Source organism: Salvia miltiorrhiza, chromosome 3, assembly GCF_028751815.1.
Source record: "Salvia miltiorrhiza cultivar Shanhuang (shh) chromosome 3, IMPLAD_Smil_shh, whole genome shotgun sequence".
Taxonomy (NCBI): domain Eukaryota; kingdom Viridiplantae; phylum Streptophyta; class Magnoliopsida; order Lamiales; family Lamiaceae; genus Salvia; species Salvia miltiorrhiza.
Genome location: NC_080389.1, coordinates 21,694,289 through 21,722,129, shown reverse-complemented (window position 1 = coordinate 21,722,129; position 27,841 = coordinate 21,694,289). Strand labels below are relative to the sequence as shown.

The following is a 27,841-nucleotide window of genomic DNA, read 5'->3' as shown; positions in this document are numbered from 1 at the left end:
AAAGGTTTTGATTTAAAAACGTAACTTAAACTTAAATGTAAATTGAACTTAACCTAAGCAATAATTTAAACAACTTGAATTAAACCTAACTTAAGAAATTAAATACTTATAAATTTAAAGACTTCTAATCTAGGCATGAAACTAAGGTGCATAATTTAAATTGCATAATTGAAAAGAAAGCATAAACAATAACGAAAAGCATAAACATGATTAAACGAAAATAACTTGAATTGAAATATGAAATACCGTAATTGTCTTGAACGTGTAATTGTGTCACTCAATCACAATCCAAGAAACTAAACTAAAACGAAATTGAAATCTAACTTAGAACAATAAAAACTCAAAACTATGAACAACTATGAAAGCAAGTAAATCCTAAGCTTCGGATGCCAACAGATCTCAAGAATGGCGTCTAAAACTAGGGCAAAAGATTCATTATTACAATGAAAAGTATAGCCCTATTTATAGACTTCAATTCCCTATGGATCACCATGGAAGTTGCCATGCAAAGCCGGACTCTAAAAGGAATAGAATCGTGCAAAGGAAGGTAAGTCCAGCTGTGATGCGCGCTATGGAAGTAATCTCCTCCCTGGCCGGATTCGGAATTCTCGCCAGCGGAATGGCTTCCGCTCTGACTTAGTGATTCTTCTGCTCTGGACTTGACTCATCTGGTCAGCGGGGAAGCGACTCTTCTGGCCTCGACTCCTCTGACATTCTTCTCTGGCGCTTTTCTCTCCTCTGGCGCTTTTCTCTCCTCTGGCGCTTTTCTGCAGAGGAATGGTTGATTTCTCTGCTCTGGCTATCTTCTCTGGCTTAGCGAGTTCTCTGACTTAGCGAGTTCTCTGGCGCTACTTCTCTGGCTTAGCGAGTTCTCTGGCGCTATTTCTCTGGCTTAGCGAGTTCTCTGACGGACTTGTCTACTTCGAGTCCTCTGCTCTGACTGCTAGGATTTCGCTTCTCTGGCGAATGACTTCTCTGGATCCGGAGCGCTTGGTTCCGCTGCTCTGGAGACTTGATTTCTCTGGTGGTTGATTTCTCTGGCCTATGATTCCTCTGGCCTAGACCACTTCTCTGACTTGGTGCATTTCTCTGCTCTGGCCAGCGATTTCTCTGCTCTGGCCAGCGATTTCTCTGCTCTGGTCTGGTCTGGCGTAAAAATGCCATTTTTAGCCAAAAATCCCCAAAATTATACTCTTCCACCATTAAAACCTAAATCTCCTGAAAAGCATCAAATACACCATAAAACGCACCAATTTCCAGAAGATTTAACTTACAATGAGCACATTCAAACCCCTAAAATTAGAACAATTAAGCATAAATCAGTAGCCTTTTGTTTCTCCAATCGAGTTGTCTCCGAATGCAACTTTGGATCCAGCTTTCTCAACATACTGGGATAGATATTCTTTGTAGCCCGTCATATGCTTCGAACAGCCACTGTCCAGATACCACGTTCTGATTGAAGCTTTGGCCTCTTCCTTCTTTTTATGTTTCCTGACATTGACCTGCAAGGAAGAGTTGCTTAGGCACCCAATCAAGCTTTGGGTCCTTCAATGTTAGTTCGAGTTACCTTTGGAACCTAAATCTGCTTCAGAATTGGTCTGGTTGATCTTTTGCGCATTTTTGGATGTCTGATCGATGTCGTTGGCGCTTCAGGTGGCACATGAGCATTCTTCTGTTGAGAAATCCTTTTGAAGGCCTCACTCTTGTAGCAGTTCTGTCTGATGAGTGGTTGAGGTCTTCTTTGCTCGGCGAAGTATCTTCCTTGAGATACTTTAGTCTTTGCAGACTTATGGAGATTTGTCTGACGTCCAGTGGCTTGTCGTCGAGGAAGTGGCATGGCTCGACTGGATTCAGCATTGCTTGATCTCCATGGATGTTGTTCCTTCTGAAACTGAACTGAGGATGTCAGTTTCTGACTGATGTGGCCTTTCTTCCCCCTGGATTGATGATGAAGATTCTTCTTGGCTCCTGATGTTCCTTCCCGGATCTTTGACTGAAATCTGCTTTCCAGCCTTTTCAATAAGATGATCTGGTTGGGAGCCTCCTCAGCTCGTCTGTAGCTTCGTGGAGGTGGAACATTTGATCTGGCCATCAGTCTGCGCTTGTGAACTTCATCCATATCATGGTCTCTTGATTCTTCTGAGGTTGTGATTTCAGAAGGATCATTCTTAGAGATGATCATGATATCCTTTCCTTTGGCAGCTGCAACCTTTCCTCCGATGCTGTTGACCAGTCCTTTCGATGGAAAGTTGCTCATCATGGGAGACTGCATCATGCAGTTCTTGACTGTTTCTTCCAGCTTGTGATTGAGCCTCTTGATTTCATGAGATGCTCTTTCACCTTCTGAGTTGGAGACTCTGAGCTCTTCTTCCAGTCGGCTGTTCTCCATGATTAGCTGATCAAGACAAGTTTCATCCGGAAAGTAGATGATTGTCTGATGTTTAGCTCGTTCATCATTGATCTCCTTGTCCATTTTCTGATTCTGCTTGAGGAGATCTTCGAACATTTTCCTCAGCTGACAGTGATCAGTCAAGAGCTGATCAAACTCGTCAGTTTCAAAGGATGAGCTATCTCCAGATTCTGAGTGGTCTCCTAAAAGCATCAGGGAGTTATCAGTATATGGAGTTTTTGTGAGAGATTCTACCTCTGGGCCATTCATTCCATTGTCGTAGCTGTTGTCAGCTACACTTTCTGATTCGTTGGCCATCAGGGCTCGGCTCTCATCATCTGAGCTGGAACTGTCGAAGTCGGATGATTCTGATGTGTCGTTGGAAGAGTCAGCATCATCAGCAACCATTGCTTTCTTCTTCGAAGATCTGCGATCGTTATTCGCTTTCAGTTCCCTGCGCTCAGCTGGAGTCAAATCAGGGCATTCATGTCGAAAGTGCCCTTTCTTTCTACATCCAAAACATTCCAATTCTTTGATGTCGTAAGCGGCTGACTTCCTTTCTCCGCTTCGATCTGTGGAATGTCTGGAGTCCCCTTCTCTTTCTTTTCCCTTGAAGTGCTGCTTGTGGAACCTTTTGTACTTCCGGAACTTGGACTCCATCTTGTTGAATCTGTCAGTCAACAAGGCATATTGACTGAAGAAGTCCTCAGGGTTGAGTTCCGTTGGCTCCTTGATCTGCTTCTTGCCTTCTCTGGTCGAGGCCTTTAGTACAACTCCTCTTGAGGTTGATGGACCATCTTCATCTGATCCTCCAGCCTTCTTGGTACCAAGATTTCTCAGAAGGTCGAACTCATTTGCCATGAGATTGGAGAAAAGCTTGTTTGTTGGGAGTTGACTGAATCCTGGCTTATGCTGATGAGCGACTGAGTAGATCTGCCATTCTCCATGTGGCAATGCTCGAAGAATCTTCAGGTTGATTTCTCGTTGAGTGTATTTGTCTTTGGAAATGGATTGAACTTCATTCAATATAAGATTGAATCTTTGTTCCATTTCCTCGACAGATTCATTCTTGAGCATGAGGAAGGAGTCGAATTTCTGGCAAGCTATGGATAGCTTATTCTCCTTGATTTCCTCAGAACCTACGCACATTCTTTCCAGAATGTCCCACATCTCCTTTGCTGTTCTGCACTTGATGATCTTCATGACATGCTTGTCGGGAACGGTGCCGGAGATGATGCTTTTGGCGAGGTTGTCTAACTCATCTTGCTTCCTTTCTTCTGTGGTGAAGTCTGCCTTTGACTTGGGCTGGTCCTCATCGTAAGGTTCCTGACGGATGTCATTAGGAACCCTTTTTACAGTTTCGGTGATGATGATCGGACCGTTGGTGATGACTTCCCACATTCTGCAATGTTGGGCGGTGAGGAAGCTTTCAAGCCGAAACTTCCATATGTCGTATTTTTCAATACTAAACATAGGTAGAGAAGATAATCTGCTGTGGTTAGTCTCCATCAAAAAAGAGAGAACAGATAACAGCAGATAGAGCAAATAGCAAGCACAAAAATAAGAAAGAGTAAAACTTCTTCGAGACCTTTAAGAAATGATCTAGTTCAAGTAGGAACTAGTCAGAGACAGATAGTTCTTGCGAACAACCTGCTCTGATACCAATTGTTAGGTCCGGGGGGTCTCGAATAGGTGTATGGGGGGGGAAATACACCTATAGGCTATTTTTGACAATCTACCGACCTCAATCAGAGGGATCTCAGTCAGAGATAGAAAAGAAACTTTGCATGCAAACCAGACACCTGTTTAACCGAAATTAGTTTTGACCAACAGGGTTGACGACTGATACTGAAAGCTCTTCAGTAAAGAGTTATCAGTTAAGTCACTAGAACTTAACTGATCCACGTAAGGGCTTCAGTCGTGTTTGCAAAGATGAAGATGATATCTCTCTTCCTTACTATCAGAGGATAGTGAGTCAGATTGATATCATACGCAGCGGAAATTAAACTTAGTTTCGAATAGCCTCAGTGGAGCAGATAGTTGGATTAGGGTTTCTCTTTGCTGTTAGTTAGTGTTCAGTTTTATCAATTGAAATAGCACAGTTATGAATGTAAAACTGAAAGCTGTAAATAACACAGAGACTTTTACGTGGTTCGGAAAAACTCTTTCCTACATCCACGGCTGGTTGATCAGACCAACAATCCACTCCGCAAGTGCTTGCCTGGTGCACTGCAAACCGTAAACTGAAGATAAACTCTCTTCAGCACCTACACACCTCGCGTAGGGTTTCCCCACCTACACACCTCGCGTAGGATTTCAGCACCTACACAACTCGCGTAGGATTTCCCTGCTAAGCACACCTCGTGCTCAGACTTCCCTTTCAGAGTTCAGAGTACCTTCCTGAACTCCGAGTCACTCAAACACTCTTATGGGGGAGAGGTTTAAACGAGTGCCAACTATACTTACAAAGAACAAGTTCTTTGAAGCAAGGTTGACCTTTGGCTTCTGGGTACACAGATAAATGCCTAGGGTCTAAGAGAATGTATGTAATCAGCAGTGACTGATTTTGGCTTTGGAATTCTCTTCTTCGATTCAAGCTTTGAGCGGTTAAGCTTTAGGCTGAGTAGCTATTTCGGCAGAGCTTCAGCTTATGTCGTTGAATCGGTGAAGATTGAAGTGATCCTCGAGCGCTATTTGTAGGAGAACTCTTGAATAGATCCGTTGGCGTAAATCGTCCTCAAGATTTCTTCCGTTGGAGAGCAATTCGAATTTGGGCTGAGGCTTCAATCTTCGAGGTTCCTTGTCTGTGTGGAAACGGCTCTCTTTGAAGGACAGGAGATGTGACATCTCTGAAAAGTAGCCACCAGATAGGAATGACCTCTGCAGAGATAAGATATTGAGATATCTCTGCATTTAGTGAGGCTGTACTTTGAGCGTACGTGGCTTCCTCTGAACGTTGGAAGATCAGTCCTAGGAGGAATGTTCAACTGATACTTGACTTTAGTATCAGTCTATGGCGCGCATTAAATAATCAGTCTTCAACTGATTCTTCAACTGACACTTCAGTTGGTAACTCCAGTCTTCAGTCTTCGACACCGCAACTAAACTAGAAACGAACTCTAACACTTGAGTTCAAAACGATTCTAGTCTATTACATTTAAGTCCTATGAATTTTGGTATCATCAAAACAAGGGTTAGGATATTCCACAAGGTTCCCAACACTCGCCTTGTAAAACTGGACTCTTAAGGAATTAGAATCGTAAACTCAAAGGTAAGTCCAGTTGGATCGTGCTCTGCAAGTTACACTACTACAAAAGTTTACATACATAACAGTGCATAGATAACGGTTTTTTTGAAAAACCGTTATGTATGAGCGCACTTTTAGGAATAGATAACGGTTTTGAGAAAATCTGTTATCTATGTAGTGTTCTCTATATGCATAGATAACGGTTTGAACAAATTCGTTATGTTTTTGCGTTATCTATTAGTTGCATACATAACGGTATTACAAAACCGTTGTGCCACCGTTATCTATGACCATCTTTTATAACGGTTTATTCATAACGTTAAAGAACCGTTATGTATAAGAGTCATTTACAATGGTTTTTTTGAACCGTTATGTATGAGCGTCTCTAAAAACTGTTATGTATATAATTTTTTTATTAATTTTTTAAAAATAATATTATATTATATTAAAAAATAACAAATAAATTGTTTATCCTAAAATCTGAATTTATTTCTAGTTATAGACTTTGAAAAATAATAAAATCTAAATACATTATTAGAAACCTAAATACCAAAAATTAAATAATTAAAGTGAAACAAAAGAAAAAAAAAAGAAAGAAAAAGATTTGACTTCATTTCTTCAACGCCAAAAATCCCTATTCATTGCTCCCGCTCAATTTTCACGCTAACACCTCAAAATTTCCCCCAAATCGGACCTGGCCTCTTTCTCTCTTCACCATCGCCGTGCCCTGCCACCGCCGTCGCGACTCGCCGCCACGACCAGCGCCGCCCGGCACTCACTGCGCCCCCCATCTCGTCGTCCTCTATTTGTTTACCCGTAGCAGCAGCTGCGGAGATATCTCTCCATCTCGAACCCGCGTCGCCTGCCACCGACCGTGTCGACTCGCCGTTGCCACGCCGGCCGTCTTCTCGCCGCCCCTTTTAACCCTAGGCGCCGCGATAAACCTCATTTTAGCTCGCAAATCCCTATCTGCTCTTCGCGCGCGTCAGCTCGTAAACCCTATTTTTTCCAATTCCTCATTTAATTTATGATTGTTTCTCTTTGTTGTCAACAATTCATGGAGCTTCACGCTGTGAATTCAGATTTCAATTAGAATGCAGAATTTATTGGACTCGAGAAGCCATTCATCGAGCATGCCACTTTGTGGATGAGTATCTACTATTGAATACCTTTCTCGCTGGTTATAGCCTCACAATTGTAGATGTTACAGTCTGGACTGCTCTTGCTGGTAAAATTTATGCAATTCTATTATTGAGCTTCTTTATATCGATGATCCTTGATGTGGTCTCGACTTTTTTTTCCAAAGGACTTCTTTTCGTGAAAGAGATTACTCATGTTTTCAATGTGTATTATAGCTTGCCTTTGATTGCTATGTCTTTTCTATGTAAATCATGGCACACAAGTGTTCTACTTCTCAGAGAATATATGTTCTTTTATTTCTATTACAGGAGCTGGTCTGAGATGGGAAAGTTTAAGGAAATGTTCTTTTATATTCTCCCAAATTGTATATTATCCAATTTCTTGATATTGAGTATTTTTTCTTGTAGGGTTCCTGTAGTGGCTATGGTAACACTACAGGTTTTTGCTCCTTTATGTTATGTATGTCTCAATCTTCTCACTCGGAGCACAAAGCGAATCTGAGCAGATCTAGATCCCAAATCCAGTTCTTGCATTCCCCTCTATTTTTTCCATTTCAGGTAGCTTCTTCGCTTGATTATGTATTTCTTTCTACATTTTATGCCTGCTGGATTATAGATTCATTTCAGGATCAAGAGATTCTGCATTTTATGCCTACTGGATTATAGATTCATTTTCACGGTAACTTCCGTCGGACTTAGCTATGTTCAGGGAATGGTTTCCCCGCGCCAATCTCCAGGGCGTCGGCATCTCAAGGTTACGGATTGACACCGGAGAAACATCCTTCACTTGTTACAGATGAGTTATTACATACACTAAAGAAACATACTATGAGATGAGTTATTACATACACTAAAGAAACATCCTTCACTTGTTACAGATGAGAATGGAGGTGGTTGGTGGAACGAGAACATGGCAGGCGTTGACAACAAAGAAGTTGGCTGCAGTGATGCTTGGGAAGGAATAGGCTGCACCACGCTCGGGGGCATTGAATGGCATTAGCGGCTGATGGTACGACTCCTTGCTCCTCAACATGCTGTATGAGCAGTCGTTTTCGTAGTTGTAGTTGTAGTAGCAGTAGCAGTATTCGTATATGTGAGACATGTTTTGAAACTGAGTTGCAGATTTTGCTCCACCATGGAAATATTTAACTGTAGTTTCTCTCATGTAAGTTTAAATGAATACAACTATTGAATATATAGTATTATTTGTATTTTGTCCTTATTCCCCATTAACATGAATGAGATTTGTTGCACTTTGTAGTGATTAAACCAGAAACTAAAAGCACCTAATTTGCTTTATACATATGGAAACAACTGTTAATGGGAAATGGTCTTGCACTTTTGTGACTCCGTGTTTTCTATGTGTTTAATTACCTTCACTTATGTTACTCTGCTTTATTTTAAATCAATTTCTGATTTAAATATTAGTAGCTAATGTGAATGTTTTGTCTTAATTTGAGATATTGTAGCTGCTTCACTGATTAAGAATGATTTTTGAAGTGCGTTTTCAAAGTCCACTGTTTTGAAGATTTTTGAGCTATTATGATGAGATACCATTTAAAGTTGGTGCTCCTGGTGCTTTCTCAGACCCAACATCAGGTAAATAATTTGTGCTGCATATTTGGTAAGTGTTTATGACTACAACTGATGCTAACCTCTCCACCTAGACTAGTTTCTCACCATGGTATCGCTGGAACATGTCATCTGCCTTGTTTTCCACAGTTAATTTATTTTGTCAACCTCCTGTTATGTATGGATCTTCAATGTCTATTTGAGATCTCTTTTCTTTGTACCAAGTACTCAGTGCATCATTATCTCGAACCATACATGTTATATTATGATCTTGTCTTCACATTTGGATATCCTTATTTTTTCTGTTGTTCAGTTCGATTCCTGTACTAGTGCAATCGATCAAAGCATAATTTTCTTTCAGAAACAACAACTTGATATATGGAACCTAGTTATGTGTGCAACTCTGAGGAACCTTGTGTCCATCTAATGATTAATTATTCAAACACAGACAATTTGCAGAGAACAATCCTAATTTGATTTTTGTTGATTCTCTTATCTTTTTGCTAGGTGACAAGATGGCGCTAGATCAATTCATCTCATTGTGGATTCAAGAAGATACAAGTGCTCTATCTAGCATGCCTTTGAGTAAGTCCAAATTAAGGCATGAGCACTTGCCCAGTTATGGACTGCAGGCTCCTACATCAGAGCACTGTCGTCCTCCATCTTGTCCTCCTGCACATGTTGAGATCTCTTTGGGGACCCAAATGTATGGCTACAGAATTCAGCACCAGAATTTGCATCACAAAGTGCCTGTAGAGAAGTCATCAAAACTATCCCAGCTATCCTCAAAAAGATTTCTCAGTGCCGAGCAAAAAGGATTTAGTAATGTTCAAGCTCCCAGGCCAACATATTCAATTAGTTATTTGCAAGATATTCTAATCGCGTATCTCAGCTTCAAATGCAAGCTAGAGGGTCTTGAAAGGAGGCAAGAATTTGTGAATCATTTGCATACTTGATATTAATGTTCAAGCTCCCAGGCCAATCATTAGCTATAAGGTAGTTGGTATTTTCAATTTTGAATCGGAATATGCAATGATGATGTATACTTGATATTTGGTTCATTTGTATAATAATGTATGAATTTTTTGGATGATATATAATATTGTTATCGTTGATTTTATCATTTTGTCGTTTTATAAAAATTGCAAAATTTAAAAATATACTACAATTATATAAAGTGCAAAAAACTGTTATAAAAGGTGCAAAAAATCGTTATGTATTCTAATTAAAGATAACGGTTAAAATCGTTATAAAAACTGCAAAAATCGTTATAAAAAGCGCAAAAAATCGTTATAAAAAGTGCAAAAAACCGTTATGTATTCTATCAAAGATAACGGTTAAAACCGTTATAAAAAGTGCAAAAAACTATTAACTATGATAAAATAAAAAATTAATACATAACGGAAAAATCTTAATACATAACGGTGAAAAACCGTTATGTATTCTATCAAAGATAACGGTTAAAATCGTTATAAAAAGTGCAAAAAACTGTTAACTATGATAAAAAAAAATTATTACATAACGGAAAAATATTAATACATAACGGTGAAAAACCGTTATGTATAACCTTTATAGATAACAGATGCGTACTGTTATGTATAACGCATCGTACCGTTATCTATGCTACTATACATAACGATTTTGAAACCGTTGTGTATGACGTATAGAATAGATAACACCACTATACACAACGGTTTTTTTGCTCATAGATAACGGAAAAAATCCGTTATCTATGAGCGTTTTTCTAGTAGTGTTATCTTAGCTCTGGCGAGAATTGGCTAACTCTGGAAATTCGGCTCTGGAAAGGTAAGACAGAGCTGGAAGTCAGATCTGTAAAGTTCAGATCTGGCGAGAATGGCAGAGCTAAAAGTCAGCTCTGAATATGTTGACTCTAGCAAACTATGTTGACTCTGTCAAGTTTACTCTGGCGCGTAAGTCAGCTCTGATGATTTAGCTCTGCTCTGACAAGTTTGTTCTGCACTGGAAATTTCAGCTCTGATAGGGAAGTTCAGCTCTGGAGATTTCAGCTCTGACTATGAAGTCAGCTCTGCTCTGGCGAGCCTCTCTACTCTTCTCTGCGTGGGCTTTTCAGCTCTGGCGCGGGCTTTTCAGCTCTGAACACCAGATTGCGCCAGAATACGCCATTCTACTCCAAAATCTCCAAAATTACACTCTTCCATCTATAAAACCTAAATCTCCTGCAAAGCATAAAACAAACCCATAAACGCACCAATTTCCAGAATATTTAACTTAAAATATGCAATCATTTTTCATTCTCACCACATTTGTTCATTCTCATTTGATCTTAATTCTCCCAATAAGCCAGTATATATGTTGTATAAAATGCTTGTAATTTGCATAAGCTGCTTGTAATGACTGCATAATGAAATTCAATTAATTAGATAAAATTTTCGCTCCCTCTAGGATTCGAACCCAGGTACAAATTTTATGCAGTATTATACTACAACTTATGCAATCATTCTCATTTCTCACGAAAGATAGCATTCTCAGTATAACCCATCCTTATATATATATATATATATATATATATATATATATATAGAGAGAGAGAGAAGGGTTCAACAGATAAGTTAAATATTGTGGAGAATAGAGAATTCGTAAAATAAAAACGAACAGATCTATAATTTTAATGAATAGATCAATGTACCACATGAACAACAATTTGCTAAGGGTTCGAATCCTGCTGATGGCAAGTTTTTCTTTATTTTTACTAAATACGACTGTTCATTACTTATGTTGATCTGTTCGTAAAATGAATAGATTTGTTCATAATGAATAAAAAGATACTTCTCTATGGAACTCAACCCTATATATATAAGGGGCGGTTATTCAATAAACCACCCTTATTTTAAGAATTACGAACCAGCAAAAATGCATGAATTTTATGTATAACACGCATGAATAAACTGTATAAAGGCATGAATTGCGAAAAATAATTTTTTGCTACCTTTGGGATTCGAACTCAGGACCATGAATTTATCCAACAAGGTGATAAATCAACCGTAGATCTTGATGATCTAAGGGCTGAAAATGGTTTTAAGAAGCATTCTTATTTTAGCCTTTCCCTATATATATATATATATATATATATATATATATATATATATATATATATATAGGAAGAGGTTCTAATAAAAACCTCTGTTAAAATGAGAACTAGGAACCTAATCTTAACCTTTTAAATATTAGATCTAATGGTTAGGATTTAGTCAACAAAAGAAACTGTGCATCTATTATATTTTACTGTGCACTTAAAAAATATGCAATTTATGCAATTGAAACAAACAATGCAAAATACTCAAGCAAATCTAAATTGTGCATCTATGCAATTGAAACTGTGCATCTATGCAATCGAAATTGTGCAACTGTAGTTTAATCTCAGCCCTCTATTTTATTTAAATCAATGGCTTTAAATTGGTTCCTAGTTTTCATCTTAAGAGGGGTTTTTATATTAACCCTACCCTATATATATATATGGTCAAGTTAAACAGAGAATTATTATATATTTCATTTTGAACAAATCTATACATTTTACGAACAGATCAATATAACTAACGAACATACGTATTTGGTAAAAAAAGAGAAAAACTCGCCACCAACAGGATTCGAACCTGGGACAAATTGATGTTCATGCGGTACATTGATTTGTTCATCAAATTTATACATCTGTTCGTTTTTGTTTCACGAATTCTCTATTCTCTAAATATTTAGCATTCTCTATTTAACATATATATATATATATATATATATAGGGGTGGGATTAGGTGTGTGATGAAGATGGTATTCCGGACTCAGAGCTTCCTCACGAGAACATCCTGAATACCCTATCTATTCATAAAGGAAGAATCCCAACAGATCAAAGCAGATTAAAGTATCTTCGGGAGTAGACTGTAAAAGACCTTCCCAGAGGGTAGAATGTAATTTTCTGAAAGTAGAGCATCTCCTTAAGTCAGAGTAGAGTATGAATCCTTTAAGTCGGAGCAGAGTTGAAACACTACCTCAGAGCAGAATTTAGCCTACAAGGGAGTAATCTGGGTAGCCTTAGAGGACGATTCAATGGAGAATCCCCTAAGTATAGAGAGTAAAGAATTAATCTCTACCATTAAAATCGTTGAATCTAACGGTTCAAAATAATTAAGTAACTAAAATTAAAATTCATTTATAATTGCTCAGCTATCAGTTTTAATTGCACAAGGGTATTACAGTAACTTTTTAATAGGGTAGAAGCCGATTAGTCTAAAATCACTCCTCATTCATCTCTCTCTCTCTCTCTCTTTCCTCTCCCCCCTCCGTCGTTTCTCACTTTATCTGCCATCTCTTCCAGTCTTCCTTTCTTTATTCTCCGGCGAAAGTCATTAGTTTCTGCCGCCATCACTGCCTAACCGTCGCGCTGCTGCTCAGTTGTTACAAGTATTCTCTCTTTCTCACCTACTTCTCTCTTTCCATACACTCTTTTCTCTCTCTCTCGATCCGCATTTGCCCTCCGTTCTCTGTTCACGAAAGGGGTTACATTGCTGCCTTATGCAGCGTGGGTAATGAATGAGTATATGTTGTAGAAAATAAGTAGAGAATGAGCAGGATTCAACTAGTTCAGACCGCAGGTGGCTTCACATCCTCTGTATAATGTTTCTCAGATTCAAGGCTTCGATTTTGCTGGTTAGTTGAAGCATATTGGTGATGAAGATGGATGTTGAAGGGACTGTATTCGAATTGATCCCAAGGTTTTTCGTCTGAATTTCTGTTCATCGAAGAATTGTATTCTGTTCATCGAAGAATTCTTTTATGTTCATTTGAAAATTGTATTTTGTTCATTGAGAAATTGTGTTTTATTCATCTGGAGTTTCGTTCATCGAAGAATTGTGTTATGTTCATTAAGAAATTGTATTTTATTGTTCAAAATTTATGAATAAAATTGTGTTTTGTTCATTGAAAATTTATGTTTTGTTCGAATGTGATTATTTGTTACGTATGATATTCCTAAAATTCTAAAAATATTTAACATAAAATTTTTCGGACAAGCTTAACAAAAATTAGAGCATCCGCATTGGGCTACTCGATGCCCTTACTCGAGTAGCCCAAATGCATCGAGTAGCCCAATGCAAGCTCTTCCTACTTGAGGGCTACTCGTTCCATCGAGTATACCCGATCTCTCCAAATTTCAGCCACGCGCCACTAATAAATCAAGTAATCTAAACTAAAAAAATCAAGTAAGCTATCAAGTAATCCCAATGTCATCTCTTTACTTATTGTGGTCCCCTCCTATCAAGTAAGCTATCAAGTAAGACCAATGTGGATGCTCTTACGAACATCTAAATAAAGTATTCGAAATGTTCTTGTTGTCATAAAATATTTAATATACACCATTTTGAATAAGCTTATAAAAAATACGAACATCTAAATAAACATATTATACAAATAAGAATCGAAAATATATGAGAAACTATAAAATTGCTATGGATAGTAGAAGAGACCGTGTAGATATATTAGACATTGATGAAAAATAATAAAAAATAATAAGATATGAAAGTATATGAATGAATAATAATAAAAAATAATAAGATATGAAAGTATAGGATCTTACCAAAAATAAAAAGATAATTATTGATCCTCCGTATCTTAATTAACGATATTGTTAAATTTGTTCATTTACCTATATGGCCTTTTTGGCCAAACAAAGGAAAAAAGTACAGCCACAATGTTATCCGTTAGATTAACAAATTTAAATGGCCATGATTTATTCTCTATTATCTAAATATTTCAATATTTGTCATTATCTGTTATCTATATATATTCCAAATATGCATTTGAGCTTAACTAATTGAAAACAAAACTTTCCACGACAAAGTGGTTGAATTATTAAATTATTGAATATGCATTTGGCTGTGGACATTTTCTTTTCAGAGTTCCTATAGCATAAACTTTTTTGGTGGTCTTCTTTTTCTTTTGTCCATAAAGTGGTTGAATTATTAAATTAGGTGAAGGGATATCATATATACTCGTATATAAAAATGATACAAATACTGTATAGAAGACTGTGAAATGAAATCTACGTCATACTTAGGGATGTCAATGCAGCCCGAAATCCGTGGGCCGACCCGAATAACCCGACAAAATTAGAGGATTAGGGTAGAAAAATTGCAACCCGAAAAAACCTCCAGCCCGATTAGCCCGCACCCGACTAACCCGGAACCCGATAGGGCTCCGATGGGCTGGCCCGGTGGGCTGACGAAATTGTGACTGATGCATCCAGTTACAATTTCTGCTATGTTTAGATCTATGGTATTTGCTTAAATATATATAAGTAGCCTCTTTAAAAAAAGTAAAATTAATTAGTTAGAATATATATGTGTGTGTGTGCAATCTCATTAAAAAAAGTGAAATTAATTACGGATTTTTTTGTAGAAATTGATTATTAGTATCTCATTAGTTAGAAAATAATTATTAGTATCTCATTTTAAAGTGATACCAATTTTTTTTTTTCTGTCAATGAGACGTGCATGGCAAATCCTCTAATTATTCGGTAATAATCCAAATTGATTCTAGTGCATTGATACATGTTAAATTTTACTATCTCATTTTAATATAATTTTGTTTATGTAATCTTGAATATCTTATATTTTTGCATTTCATGCTTTGTCATATAATTTATATCTTTAATATCTATGTATATTTTATATATTATACATTAGATCATTAGGAATAATAAAATGCAAATGATAATTTTATTTTTACGCCTTTAACCTGATTAGCCCGATGGGCTAGCCCGAAACCCGAAAGTTTAGGGTTAGGGTTGAAGATTTACAACTCGAAAAAATCTCCAACCCGATTAGCCCGCACCCGACTAACTCGGAACCCGATAGGACTAGCCCAAAAATTCGGTGGGCTGGCCCGATTGACATCCCTAGTCATACTGCTGTAGCGGCATCTTTTATATGTTAATTATGACCTTTTCAACCAAAACATTGGTCTAAAATTCATTAATAGGTCGCCAATGTGAAAATTAAATATTAAAGTAGGTATACAGTGGTCAAGATCTACTGACTTAGGTCTTATTTATTGAAGGACGCATATTATAGTGTTAATAAAGGGTGCACATTTTTTATATCACACGCAAGCTTCTCCCCGAGTGTACCTTAGTTTATTTTTTTAGAACTAAAAAATATACCATAATTTTCTTTTATAGACAAAAAGTGAATAATTTATTTAAATCGAAGTGAATAACATTAAAAAGAAACACGAACTCCAACTTCTAGATCATAACAAGCCAAGACTAATAGCAAAATTAGCTAATGATGATGCACCATTTTGTTAGTGTTCCTACGTGCATGATAAAAATCGAAAATTACAGACTTACGAATATATTCAAAAACTTTTCAAAGATCATTAGAGCATTTCCAATGCAAGATGCTTAAGTTGGGTCTAAAATGGTGGTTCCCATCTTAACCACCTCCCTCTCCAATGCAAAGTTCTTACCTTGGTGCTAAAATATTCATTTCCACCAAAATTTCAATTTCAACACATTTTTGCTAAAATGTTTAATTTTCATAGAAAATAAATTAAACATTACATTAAAACTAAAAATTACATAATTTGAATAATTAAAAAAAACAACATAATTAAAATTAAAATTACAATAAAAAATTAGAATTTTAAAACAAATCAAAAATTAAAATTAAAAAAATATGTAAAAGAAATTATAAAAAAGTAATATTTCCATGGGCCCCACCCGCCCCAACCCAAACCCCACCTACACAACTCGCGTAGGATTTCCCTGCTAAGCACACCTCGTGCTCAGACTTCCCTTTCAGAGTTCAGAGTATCTTCCTGAACTCCGAGTCACTCAAACACTCTTATGGAGGAGAGGTTTAAACGAGTGCCAACTATACTTACAAAGAACAAGTTCTTTGAAGCAAGTTTGACCTTTGGCTTCTGGGTAAACAGAGGTTTGCCTAAGGTCTAAGAGAATATGTGTAATCAGCAGTGACTGATTTTGGCTTTGGAATTCTCTTTTTTGATTCAAGCTTTGGGGAGGTTAAGCTTTAGGCTGAGTAGCAATTTCGGCAGAGCTTCAGCTTATGTCGTTGAATCGGTGAAGGTTGAAGTGATCCCCAAGCGCTATTTGTAGGAGAACTCTTGAATAGATCCGTTGGCGTAGAACGTCATCAAGATTTCTTCCGTTGGAGAGCAATTCGAATTTGGGCTGAGGCTTCAATCTTCGAGGTTCCTTGTCTGGGTGGAAACGGCTCTCTTGATGGACAGGAGATGTGACGTATCTGAAAAGTAACCACCAGATAGGAATGACCTCTGCAGAGATAAGATCCTAAGATCTCTGCATTTAATGCGGCTGTACTTTGTGAGTACGTGGCTTCCTCTGAACGTTGGAAGATCAGTCCTAGGAGGAATGTTCAACTAATACTTGACTTTAGTATCAGTCCATTGCGCGCATTAAGTAATCAGTTCCTAATTGATTCTTCAACTGATACTTCAGTTGGTATCTGCAGTCTTCAGTCTTTAGTCCTTCGTTCTTCAGTCTTTAGTCTTCGACACCGCAAGCTAAACTAGAACCGAACTCTAACACTTGAGTTCAAAACAATTCTAGTCTATTACAATTAAGACCTATGAATTTTGGTATCATCAAAACAAGGATTAGGATATTCCACAAGGTTCCCAACAATCTCCATTTTCGTCTTCTCCATTTCGTCTTCTCCCAAACCAAAACCAGAAGATCAACCCAAACCCCAATCCCACCATCATTAATTTTTTTTTAATTATTTTGTGTGCGCGTCAAACGCACGCATTCAACAAAATCAGCCCATCACCCTGATGCATCGTATCAAACTAGGGATGCATCACCGCGGTTCTCCAGCACGCGGTGCGTATGTTTTGCCGCATCGATCCGACCCTTAGACGCGGCGATTGGAGTTGCTCTCACTAAGGGATTCAGATCCCCTATAAGTATCATGCAAGACGTGAATGACAAGTTAAGAATCAATCACGACAAGCCCCATATCAGCTACCAAGCAAAACCCAACCGCAATAAGTAAGGCATGCAACTCAGCTCCCTTAACAATACCGTCTTAGAGCATCTACAATGGTTTGCTCTACGTTAAAGGGAACTTCATTCTATTGCAGAGTGAAATGTAGAATAATTTCATATTGCTGCTCAACAATCAACTCTACATATTTTACTCTATAATTGAATATTCTATTTTGATACTTTCTATTATTATTAAATTAATCTTTATATCTAAAGAGTAACATTTAGAGACACCCAAAAAAGAAAATTTAGGACGTTATTATTGGGATGGAAGGAGTATATATTATATATATTTGATTCTCTTTCTATTTATGCTAAATTTTATTTAATTATAACATAATACTCCTTCGGTCCTGTAAATATAGTCCTAGGAGGGAGTGGCACATATTTTAATAAAAGTTGTTAAGTATATTATGAGTGGAGAAAGTGTCTCACCTTAAAGGTAATATTAATAATGATAATTAATTGTATTGTGAGTGGAGAGAGAGTCCCAGTATGTGGTAGAATAGGTAAAAAAGTTAATATATGGAGGGTAATCTATTGTGGGGTACTGCACATAATTAGAATATGACTATTCTTTGTAGACACCCCAAAAAGAAAAATTATGACTATTTTTACAATACGCAGGGAATATAATATAAATATTTTTAAAATAATTTATTTATTAAGAACTATATTCAAATTGTTGCACATTAATTTATTCCGACTACATAAAAAAACAACATTATATAATACTTGCAAAAAGCATAAATTACATGATAATAACAACACTAATATTACATAATAGTTGCCAAAATAAAATTACATAACAATAGGAACTAGTTTTACATTATACTCTTTTGAATGCATTGTTAATTTAATGTAATTGTATTTTAATTTGCTATAATTTTATGTTATGATATTTTTATGTTGTTGTACTTTTAGAATTTTATATTAAAATGCGATTATATATAAAAAGAAAAGAAAAAACCTAAGAAAACCCTTGAAAGCACAAAAAAGCAGACTAATGGCCGAGCCTCATTAAAATCCTTTTACAGAAAACCCAGTGGGAAAAACTATAAAAGGGAAAAAGAGTGCTCGTCTAAAACGAAAACAGAAAAGAGAAGATAGTTGAGCGGGAAGATCAGTTTCAAGAACTCCGGCCTAACCATTGTCCTCAAACTGATCCGGCTCAACCATCTAAACAAAGAAGACACAGGGAAAACTAAAAAAGTCCCAAAGCAAAAAACCACAAGAGCAAAGCTTAGACAAACACCAAAAAGCGACTTAAACATAAGACGCAACAAAAACTGAAGAGGACACTCAACTCCGGCGAGGTCGCTGTCAAAAAACAACCCAAAAAACCAAAACACGCACCCGATCAAAACATTTATCGAGACGGCTGTTAAACACCAACAACTAGCCACCAGATCCACTAAGTGTTCGACAAAAAGTAGCGCCCAAATCCAGCTCCACCAGCTATACCCATAGGCAAGGATCATCTCAATGCACGAACTAGACAGACGATCCTTAATAAAACTCACGCCAACAGCAAACACTGTCGCAGAGCAACCAGCGGACGACCTTCCCAATCCCAAATCCGAGCGCACCCGAGAATTTGCAAAAAGAAAGGGAGGCCGCCCCACCCAACCACCATCAGCAACATGACGCCAAAAACCCATCGAGCAAAAGAAAACTAACTCATAAGAGAACTAGCAGCAAACCCGCTGCAACCAAAAGGAACGTGAATCACCAAGAGAGCCCGCCAAACTGAAACCCAAACCGTAAACAAACCAAGAGCACCATGTGTTCGAGGAAAAACCCAAGATAAACTCGAGCACCTTTGTCGAGTCAGCAGTTAAACACCAGCAGCTACCGTCCAGAATGTCCACCAAGTGTTCGTAAAAGAACCACTCCCAAGTCCAGCTCCACCAGCTAGACTCATAAAAATGACGCCAAAGACCCATCCAGCAAAAGAGAGCCCCCCGATCAAGCTCAAAGCAAACCAAGAAACTGAACCGTTGTCGCCAAAAGGAACGCAAAACACCAAGAGATCCCACCAAACAGAGAGCACCAGGTGTTCGAGAAAAGACCCCAGTTAAACTGGAAAACCAAAGCCACACCATTAGAATTTTAAACGAGTGTGTGGCCATATCTAAGCCCAGAGCATCCTTGATCTCGTCAATCGCGAACGGCCACCAACCCTCCGAACGATTTTGATTAGCCATAAGATCAGCTGCACTGTTTCCTTCCCTGTAAATGTGAGACACCTGAAGGCAAAAATTCGAGAGCAAACTAATAGTCCGCTTCCACAGAGCCATAAAACGCCACGGAACATCATTAGAGCGGGAGTTCAAAAGATTCACAATATAAATAGAATCAGCCTCTATCCAAAGGAAGCGCCAACCTTTGTTATTGGCAATGTTAATTGCATAAATGGCAGGAAGTAACTCAGCTTCAAAAGCAAAACCAATACCACACTTAAAGTGGAAGCAACGGCGAACCCAACCATAGTTATCACGATAAACACCACCAGCTGCAATACTACCCGGCGCACCCAACGCAGAGCCATCAGTATTAACTTTTATCCATTGGCTGGCTGGGGGCCACCAATGAACCTTATTCATAGTAGGAGGAGGCGCAGCACGTGTAGCAACCCCAATACGTCTGAGCAACGAATAATCCGTCCAAGAGTTGCTAGCACAACCCAGCTTGGGAAAGTGAGAATCCATTTCCTTAAACATAACTTTAAGAAAACCCATAATAAGTTTCGGATGAAACCCAACATCATTGAAAGTCGCCTGATTGCGACAGTCCCAAATTTTCCAAATTAAATTAATAATTCCCGCTTTCCAAAATGAGCCAACTTGCGCGCTGAATTTCTCATGCCAAGCCGCAACAAGCACACTATGAATATCCACATAATGAGAATACTCCTCTTTGCCAAACCAAGCTAAAAAATCATCCCACACCGGTTTCAGGACCCTGCAGTTCCAGAACAAATGATCGATGGACTCCTCATCCAGACCACAAATAATGCAACGATTAGGACCAGCCATGCCACGGAGAACGAGACCATCGATCGTGGGCATTTTCTTATGAATAACTCTCCAATAGATCAACGAACGACGCTCCGGAATGAACTTTTCCCAAATCCAACGACCCCAGCGGACCTCAGGAAAATTATGATTTTGAGAAGCATAAGCCGAAGCCGCAGTCACATTCCCAGTAACCGATTGCTTCCAAAAACGGGTATCATCCTCCTCCCCAATTGGCAGCAACAAAATATCCACAACAATGTCTGGAAAGTTAATGATAAAGTCAGCAGTGAAATGCCAAATTCCATCATAAAAATAATCACTTACAGCCTGATTAAGAAAATCCATCATAAAAGGCGGAATATGGAGCTTCTCCCACAACTTATAGCCCAGCCAATCATCGCGCCAAAAGTAAGTGTGACCACCAGTCCCGACGTAAGAATAAGAGTGATAAATCAAATTATCCACATGTTCCCGAATTCCAGTCCAAAACAGAGAAGACGCAAGATAAGATTTAGCATAACCGAATCTTGTCAAATACCGCGTGCTCAAACTAGAATGAGCGAAGTCTTTGCCCTGCACTAGACGCCAAGCCATCTTCATCAAAAAACTCTTATTCATAGCCGAGAACAGCCTAATCCCCAAGCCACCTTCTGCACGAGAGGCACAAACCCGGGACCAGCTAACCGGACAAGACAACTTTTTATCCATATTGCCAGACCAGATACAGTTGCAACACTTCCAATCCAGACTGTAAATAAGTGACTTGGGCCAACGATACACCATCATATAATGGGTCACAGAGCTCTGGATGACAGAGCGAACCAAACAAATACGACCTGCCATAGAAAGATGTAAACCCTTCCAATTGGAGAACTTATTAACAATCCTGTCATAAATTACCATAAAATGCGAAGCACGAATGCGACCAGTAAAAAGAGGGACACCCAGATAAGTGACCGGCAAGGAACCCAAAGCAAAACCTAAATCACGAGTAACCCCATTCTTGATAGAGTTAGAAACCCCAGAGCCAAAATACACGTGGGATTTAACAGGATTACAAAGCTGACCAGAAAGCTCACCATAAAGATTAAGAATCTCTTTGATCTTACGTGCATTTTTCACAGACGCTTTACAGAAAATCAAGATGTCATCCACATATAGAAGATGAGTGGGAAAAAGAGAAGTCCGACTAAAATCCATAGGGATCAGGTGCTGAGATCGAACACAGTTCAACAATACAAAAAAGAATAGGAGAAAGAGGATCTCCTTATCGCACCCCTCTAGAACACGCAAAATATCCACTCAACTGGCCATTATAAAGTATGGAGATACGAGCAGAAGTAAAGATGATAGAGATCCAGGTTATAAATATCTCATGATAACCATTCACACGGAGAACCTGAAGAATGAAATCCCAACGCATCGTATCAAAGGCCTTACGGATATCAATTTTACAAGCCATATTTGATCGACGCCCCGTACGATTCATAAAGCAAAACCCTTCAGATCCCAGCGTAATACAATCATGAATCGAACGACCGCTTATGAAACCGAATTGATTGGGAGAAACTCCAACCGCCGCTACCACACTCAACCTAGTAGCCAGAATTTTCGAAATAAGTTTGAAGAAAAAATTTGAAAGAATACTAGGACGAAGATCCGCCACAGTCTCAACATTATCCTTTTTAGGAATAAGGATCAGAGTATTGATATTACAGCCATCCGGCAAATAAGAGTTGAGAAGAAAGCTCTAACTGCAACAAGAATATCAGCTTTGATCGTGTTCCAACAACTTTGGTAAAACCGACCAGAAAAACCGTCAGGACCAGGAGAGCTATTAGCATCCATACCAAAGATCGAAGCAGTGATTTCATCATCATCAGGAATACCAGTAAGATTATCGTTCTGCTCATCAGAAACATAGTGATCTATAATAGCTTCCAGCATAACCCTCTCCACGCGAAACTGCCCCTCCTCCTTAAACAAGTTTGAGAAAAAATCAATAATGTGGTGTTGAATGGTCTCCCGATTGTAGGAAATAGAATCACCAATTCGAAGATGCTCAATCCTCTTAGTTTGCTTCCGAAAATGAATGAGATGATGGAAAAAAGAAGTGTTTCTATCCCCATCCGTCAACCAATTAGCACGACTTTTTTGCTGAAGTAGATTGTTCTTTCTTGCCAAAAGCGTGCTCAAAGAGGCTTGTGCATCAATCTCCTCGTCAAAGAGCGCGTTAGTGTAACCCAAACCCGAGATTCTATTCTAAACCTCCATCAGCTTCTGCCGCCCTTCTTGAATCTTCATATCCACATGCCCAAAAACTGTTTTATTCCAAACCCGAAGATCCCCGCGGAGTCTTCTAAGTTTGAACATAACCCTGTAGATCGGATAACTAAAATCCACAGAACTCGACCAAGAAGATTCCACCATCTCCTGAAAATCAGGATGCGTCACCCACATATTGAGGAACTTAAAAGAACGCCGATTATTATCCAAGTCAGCCCTACACTGCAAAACCAAGGGAGAATGATCAGAAGTGAGATGCGGAAGAGCATGCGTATTAATGTCAGTCCAAAGATCCGCAAAACTGGCAGAAAAGATCACTCTATCAAGCAAGGATTCCACATGACGTGGAAGAAAATGGCGACCAGACCACGTAAAACGAAGACCTGAAGAAGGTGACTCGATAAACTCGGTAGCTTCAATAAAATCACAGAACTCCCTACAAGAGCTTCTAGAAGGAGCCACCGAACTAAAACGCTCATGCGCGCCCTTGACGACGTTAAAGTCCCTAATGAAAACTGTGATCCCGTCAACAAACGAGAGAAGCTCAATCCACAAAGTACGATGAGCAATTTTATCATTGGCGCCGTGCACCACAGCAATACGGAAGTTTTTCGACTGCCAAGTACAATCCGCAATAATCGCTTGATTCGAAGAATGAACAATCTGAGAATCCACCGAAGGATGAGTCAACAACCAAATATTAGAGCAGCGAGGTTGTCTACAATTCTGGTGTCGAGGAACCAAGTTAATCGATCTCCAGAAACTCTGCCTAACTTTATGAAACTTTTTCTTAGGCTCAATCAAACCCAAGATCAAAGGTGAAAAAGAACTACAATGCTCCTTAAGAAGACTTTTGGATTCATCCGTCAGGCCACGGACGTTCCAAACAAGGATATTCATAGAACTAAAATTGTGTCCAGGACTGGGAGTTACCCAAATCCGCTTCATTACCCCATTGCTTGTGCACAACGTTATCCATTGTTCGTAAGCTATAGGTGTTACTATAATCAACCATAAAATCACGTGACCTGTGAGCCGCTTCCACTAATTTCCTCAAACGACTTTTAATACTCTCTTGTTGCAGCAAAAGCGTTTTATTATGATTACGAGCTGCCTGGTCTTGCTTTGTAGGACGGCCTCGTCCGCGTTTGGGAAGTTCCTCTTTTGCCACCGAGACCTTCATTTCATTCCCCAGAGCTGCATGAGTTCCCTCATGGTCCCCTGAACTAAGTTTCCTGACGACGAGATACGCATCTCCGTCAATCCGTCAGTAACACCTGTTTCGTCTTTTTCGCTATCCGAATTAGAAACCTTCTGCAGCTTGATCTCACTGTGTTCACCATCCTCCCCTCTTTCCTCAAACTGGACCGAAGGAACTCCCTTAGGAGCAGAATCTTTCCTTCCAGCAGATCTTTTCGTAACCGGAATTCGGCCCTCCCCATTCTGACTCAGAGAATGATGCTCATTCTCCTGAACTGTCATATCCTCAAGCTCTTGTTGAATACCAACACGTTGCTCCTGCTGAATACCAACACATTGCTGTGAAGCAACTCCCACTTCCGAATCATGTATCTTTAGATCTTCTAAAACATAAAATCTGTTCCCACCTGGAGGCGACGACTTACCCATCTCCATCTTATCAAGAAGATTCGGTCCCGATAACTCCTTTTGGTGCTCTTCTGGCTCAGCAGCTAAAACATTCTCAAACTTCTTCGACACGTCCTTTCTTGAGGATGAGGGTTTATTCCCATCTTTGTCTACAACATGCCACTCAGGTTCTTTTGGTTTAACCAATTCCTCAGCAGCCTTGGTCACCTTTTTTCCTTTCCGACATTTATCCACCGAGTGCCCAGTTATCCTGCATCGTGTGCAAAAAAGCGGGAGATACTCATAGCTGAACTCAATATTAAAAGCATATTCACCGTCATCAATAGACATAGTCTCAAGCAAAGGCTGAGCTAAATCAATCTCCACCAAAATTCGCGCAAAGTGCGCAACTTCATCATCAATAGAATTACCATCAATTTTCAGTGGCTGCCCAAGCCAACGTCCGATGCCTGCCAGAACTTTAGGATGCCAAAAATCAACAAGCAAATAATATATTCTAACCCACACTTGGGCTAGAGAAGAAGATTCTTTGTAAGGATTAAAGTAACGAACCCAATCGCGCAGTCTTAAGGAACCTGCGGGAAGATCCCAAATAAGATGCAATTTTGCCTCAGCTTTATCCTCCTTATTATGGAATTTTAATGTGTAATAGCCTTTACCCATCGGCATTAATTGCCATGGAGAAGAGATGGACCATAGAGATTGCAGCTCAGATTTGAGTTGACGTGTGGACTTGGGTTTTTCGCCTTTATTCATCATGAATCGACCAATGAGCGCAAACTGAAACTTTGACGCTTGAAAGTTATGTATTTCCTTCGGAACTTTGAGTATTCCATTATCTCCTTGTCTAACCGGGCGGAGGGCTCGAAAGTTATGTGCCAGCAGGTCTGGCTTCTTGATTCGTTGCGGCGCCGTAGCCTTCGCATAAGAAACCAACGGAGCAGCAACATGGTCCTTAGCAATCCCCGGGATTTCAAAAGAAGAAGTTTTCTTGTGCATTACTCCAGAACTCACAGCGTTAGGGTTGGGATCAGTCCCTGTAGGCAAAGGGTTTGTGGAACGCAGGAAATTGTTCGACACCTGGGGGAGGTTGAGGGCGCCCCTGTCCGTCGAAGGAAGCTGCTGGGAAGCGGAGATCATGATCGGAAAAACGAACGGAGGAAATCAACGGCTAGGGTTAGGGTTTGTTGAAAAGAGAATCGTCATGCTTCCCGCAAAAATCAAAGAATTGTATTTGAATGTAATTTTAGAATTTTATAATTTTGTAGTTTTATCTTATTATCAAGAACAAATTATAATACAATGAAACTAAACCAAAATAGATTTAAAATATATAAATAATTGAAACTAAATATAAATTATAATTTAAACAAATTTATATCATAAAAAATATTTGAAAGTGGAAAAACTAATTTACAATTAATACTATGAAAATAAAAGAAACAAAAAAAAAAGAAATTAAAAAAAGGAAAAAATTAAAATAAAGCAACTAACTAAACAAAAGCGCCCAGATTTGGTGTTCCTTATGGAAACCAAATTGTTAGCGGAGGAGTGGACACCTATTCTGTTGAAGATTGGTTTTAGTAATTTTTTGGCAGTAGATTGTGATATTTCTGGGGATGGTAGACGAGGTGGCCTTTGTCTATTGTGGGTTGATGACCTCTTGATTTTGGTTAAGTATTCTTCGCTTAACCACATTCTAGTATCGATTGAGGATACTGATCAACCTTCGTGGGATTTATGTGGTGTTTATGGATTGAACAAAACGGAAGACCATCATCTCATGGGGAGTTACTACGATCTTTAATCCTACAGGTGTTGGATAGGTGGATTTTCGGAGGAGATTTTAATGAGACGATGTACCAATTTGAGAAAGTTGGAGGCCTCCTGTAATCTGATATGTGGCTTACCACTTTTAGAGACGTAGTGGAGGATTGTGGACTATTTGATCTTAGCTTCACTGGGGACCCTTTTACTTGGACTAATAATCAAAGTGGAGGTGATCACATCATAGAAAGATTGGACCGGATTTTAAGGAATGAAGCATGGACGTTGGATTTTTCGGGGTATGAAGTTTCTTATTTGACTCGTAAATCTAGTGACTACTGCCCCTTTTTCCTGGTGCTTAACAGACCAGATTCCGATACCCAACACCGGCCCCAACCTTTTCGTCTCAGGGAAATTACTCGAGTGGATGGCACTAAGACAAGAAAAAATGAGGAGATGGATGATGTTTTCATATTGTATTTCCAGACACTCTTTACAACTGGACCGAATCATAACCCAACGGAGGTCATTAGCTTCATTGAACCGGCTGTGACTGAGGACATGAACAGATCCCTAACGGCCCCCTACACCCAAGACGAGATTGTTCAAGCTCTTAAACAAATGCCCCCTCTCTTAAGGCCCCTGGACCTGACGGTATGCCGGTCATTTTCTACACCTCTTGTTGGTCTTCTGCTAAATTTGATCTTATTCCTATGCTTTTTGATGTTCTTAATAATGGAGCTTGTCCCGGAGTTATTAACTCGACTTTTCCCTATCTTATTCCAAAAAAACAAAAATGCTCTCTTCCAGTGGATTTTCGACCAATTAGCTTATGTAATGTTGTGTACAAATTGATTTCCAAAGTCATTATCAACCATTTGAAAATTATTCTCCCCTCCATTATTCATGAAAGTCGGTTAGCTTTTGTCCCCGGTCGTCAGATCACTGATAATGCCCTTTTAGCTTTTGAAATCTTCCAAATGATGACGCTTAATAAAGCTAAGGCTCATGGTGGTTTTGCTTTTAAGCTAGACATGACTAAGGCTTATGATAGAGTAGAATGGTGTTTTCTTGAGTTTATGATGTTGCACCTTGGTTTTCATTTGTTGGTGGTTGACTTGATTATGCGCTATGTTATTACTGTGGCTTTCCGTGTGCTTGTTAATGGTTTTCCAGGGGAGGAGCTCGAGCCTAGCCGTGGGCTGCGCCATGACGACCCTCTTTCGCCCTTCCTCTTTTTGTTTTGTGCAGAGGCTCTATCTGGTCTTCTTCGCCAGGCTGAAACCCGCAATCTGGTCCATGGTGCACGTCATTGCCGTACAACGCTAAGGATAAGTTATCTTCTCTTTGCCAATGACTGCATAATTTTTGGGAGAGCAAATGCCACTGAAGTCAAAGCAATCCGGGAGATTCTTAGACAGTATGGAGAGGTCTCCGGCCCGAAAGATAACCTTGATAAGTCCACTATCTCTTTTAGTGGAGGAATTTCTAAGGCTGTCAAGATAGAACTAACAGGGCAACTCGGCGTTCCATGTCATGGTCAGAGAGGTATGTATCTTGGCATTCCTAACTCGGTGGAGAGGTCAAAGACAGATATTTTCTAGATGTTAGTGGACCGCACGAGGAAGAAATCAAAAGATTGGAAGAGACGTTTTCTTTCTGGAGCTGGGAAGACGGTTCTCATCAAAGCGATCCTTCAATCCATCCCAAATTACCTTATGAGCTGCTTTACCATCCCGGTTTAGATTTCTCAGC

At 39.0% G+C, this 27,841-nt stretch overlaps 1 long non-coding RNA gene across 1 annotated transcript; it reads left to right on the top strand.

Moving 5' to 3' along the window:
* Positions 1-7,941: 7,941 nt before the first annotated feature.
* Positions 7,942-9,470, top strand: LOC131019188 (uncharacterized). The gene is made up of 2 exons (XR_009100118.1): positions 7,942-8,374; positions 8,855-9,470. It is a non-coding gene; the product is annotated as an uncharacterized LOC131019188 (long non-coding RNA).
* The last annotated feature ends 18,371 nt before the right edge of the window (positions 9,471-27,841 follow it).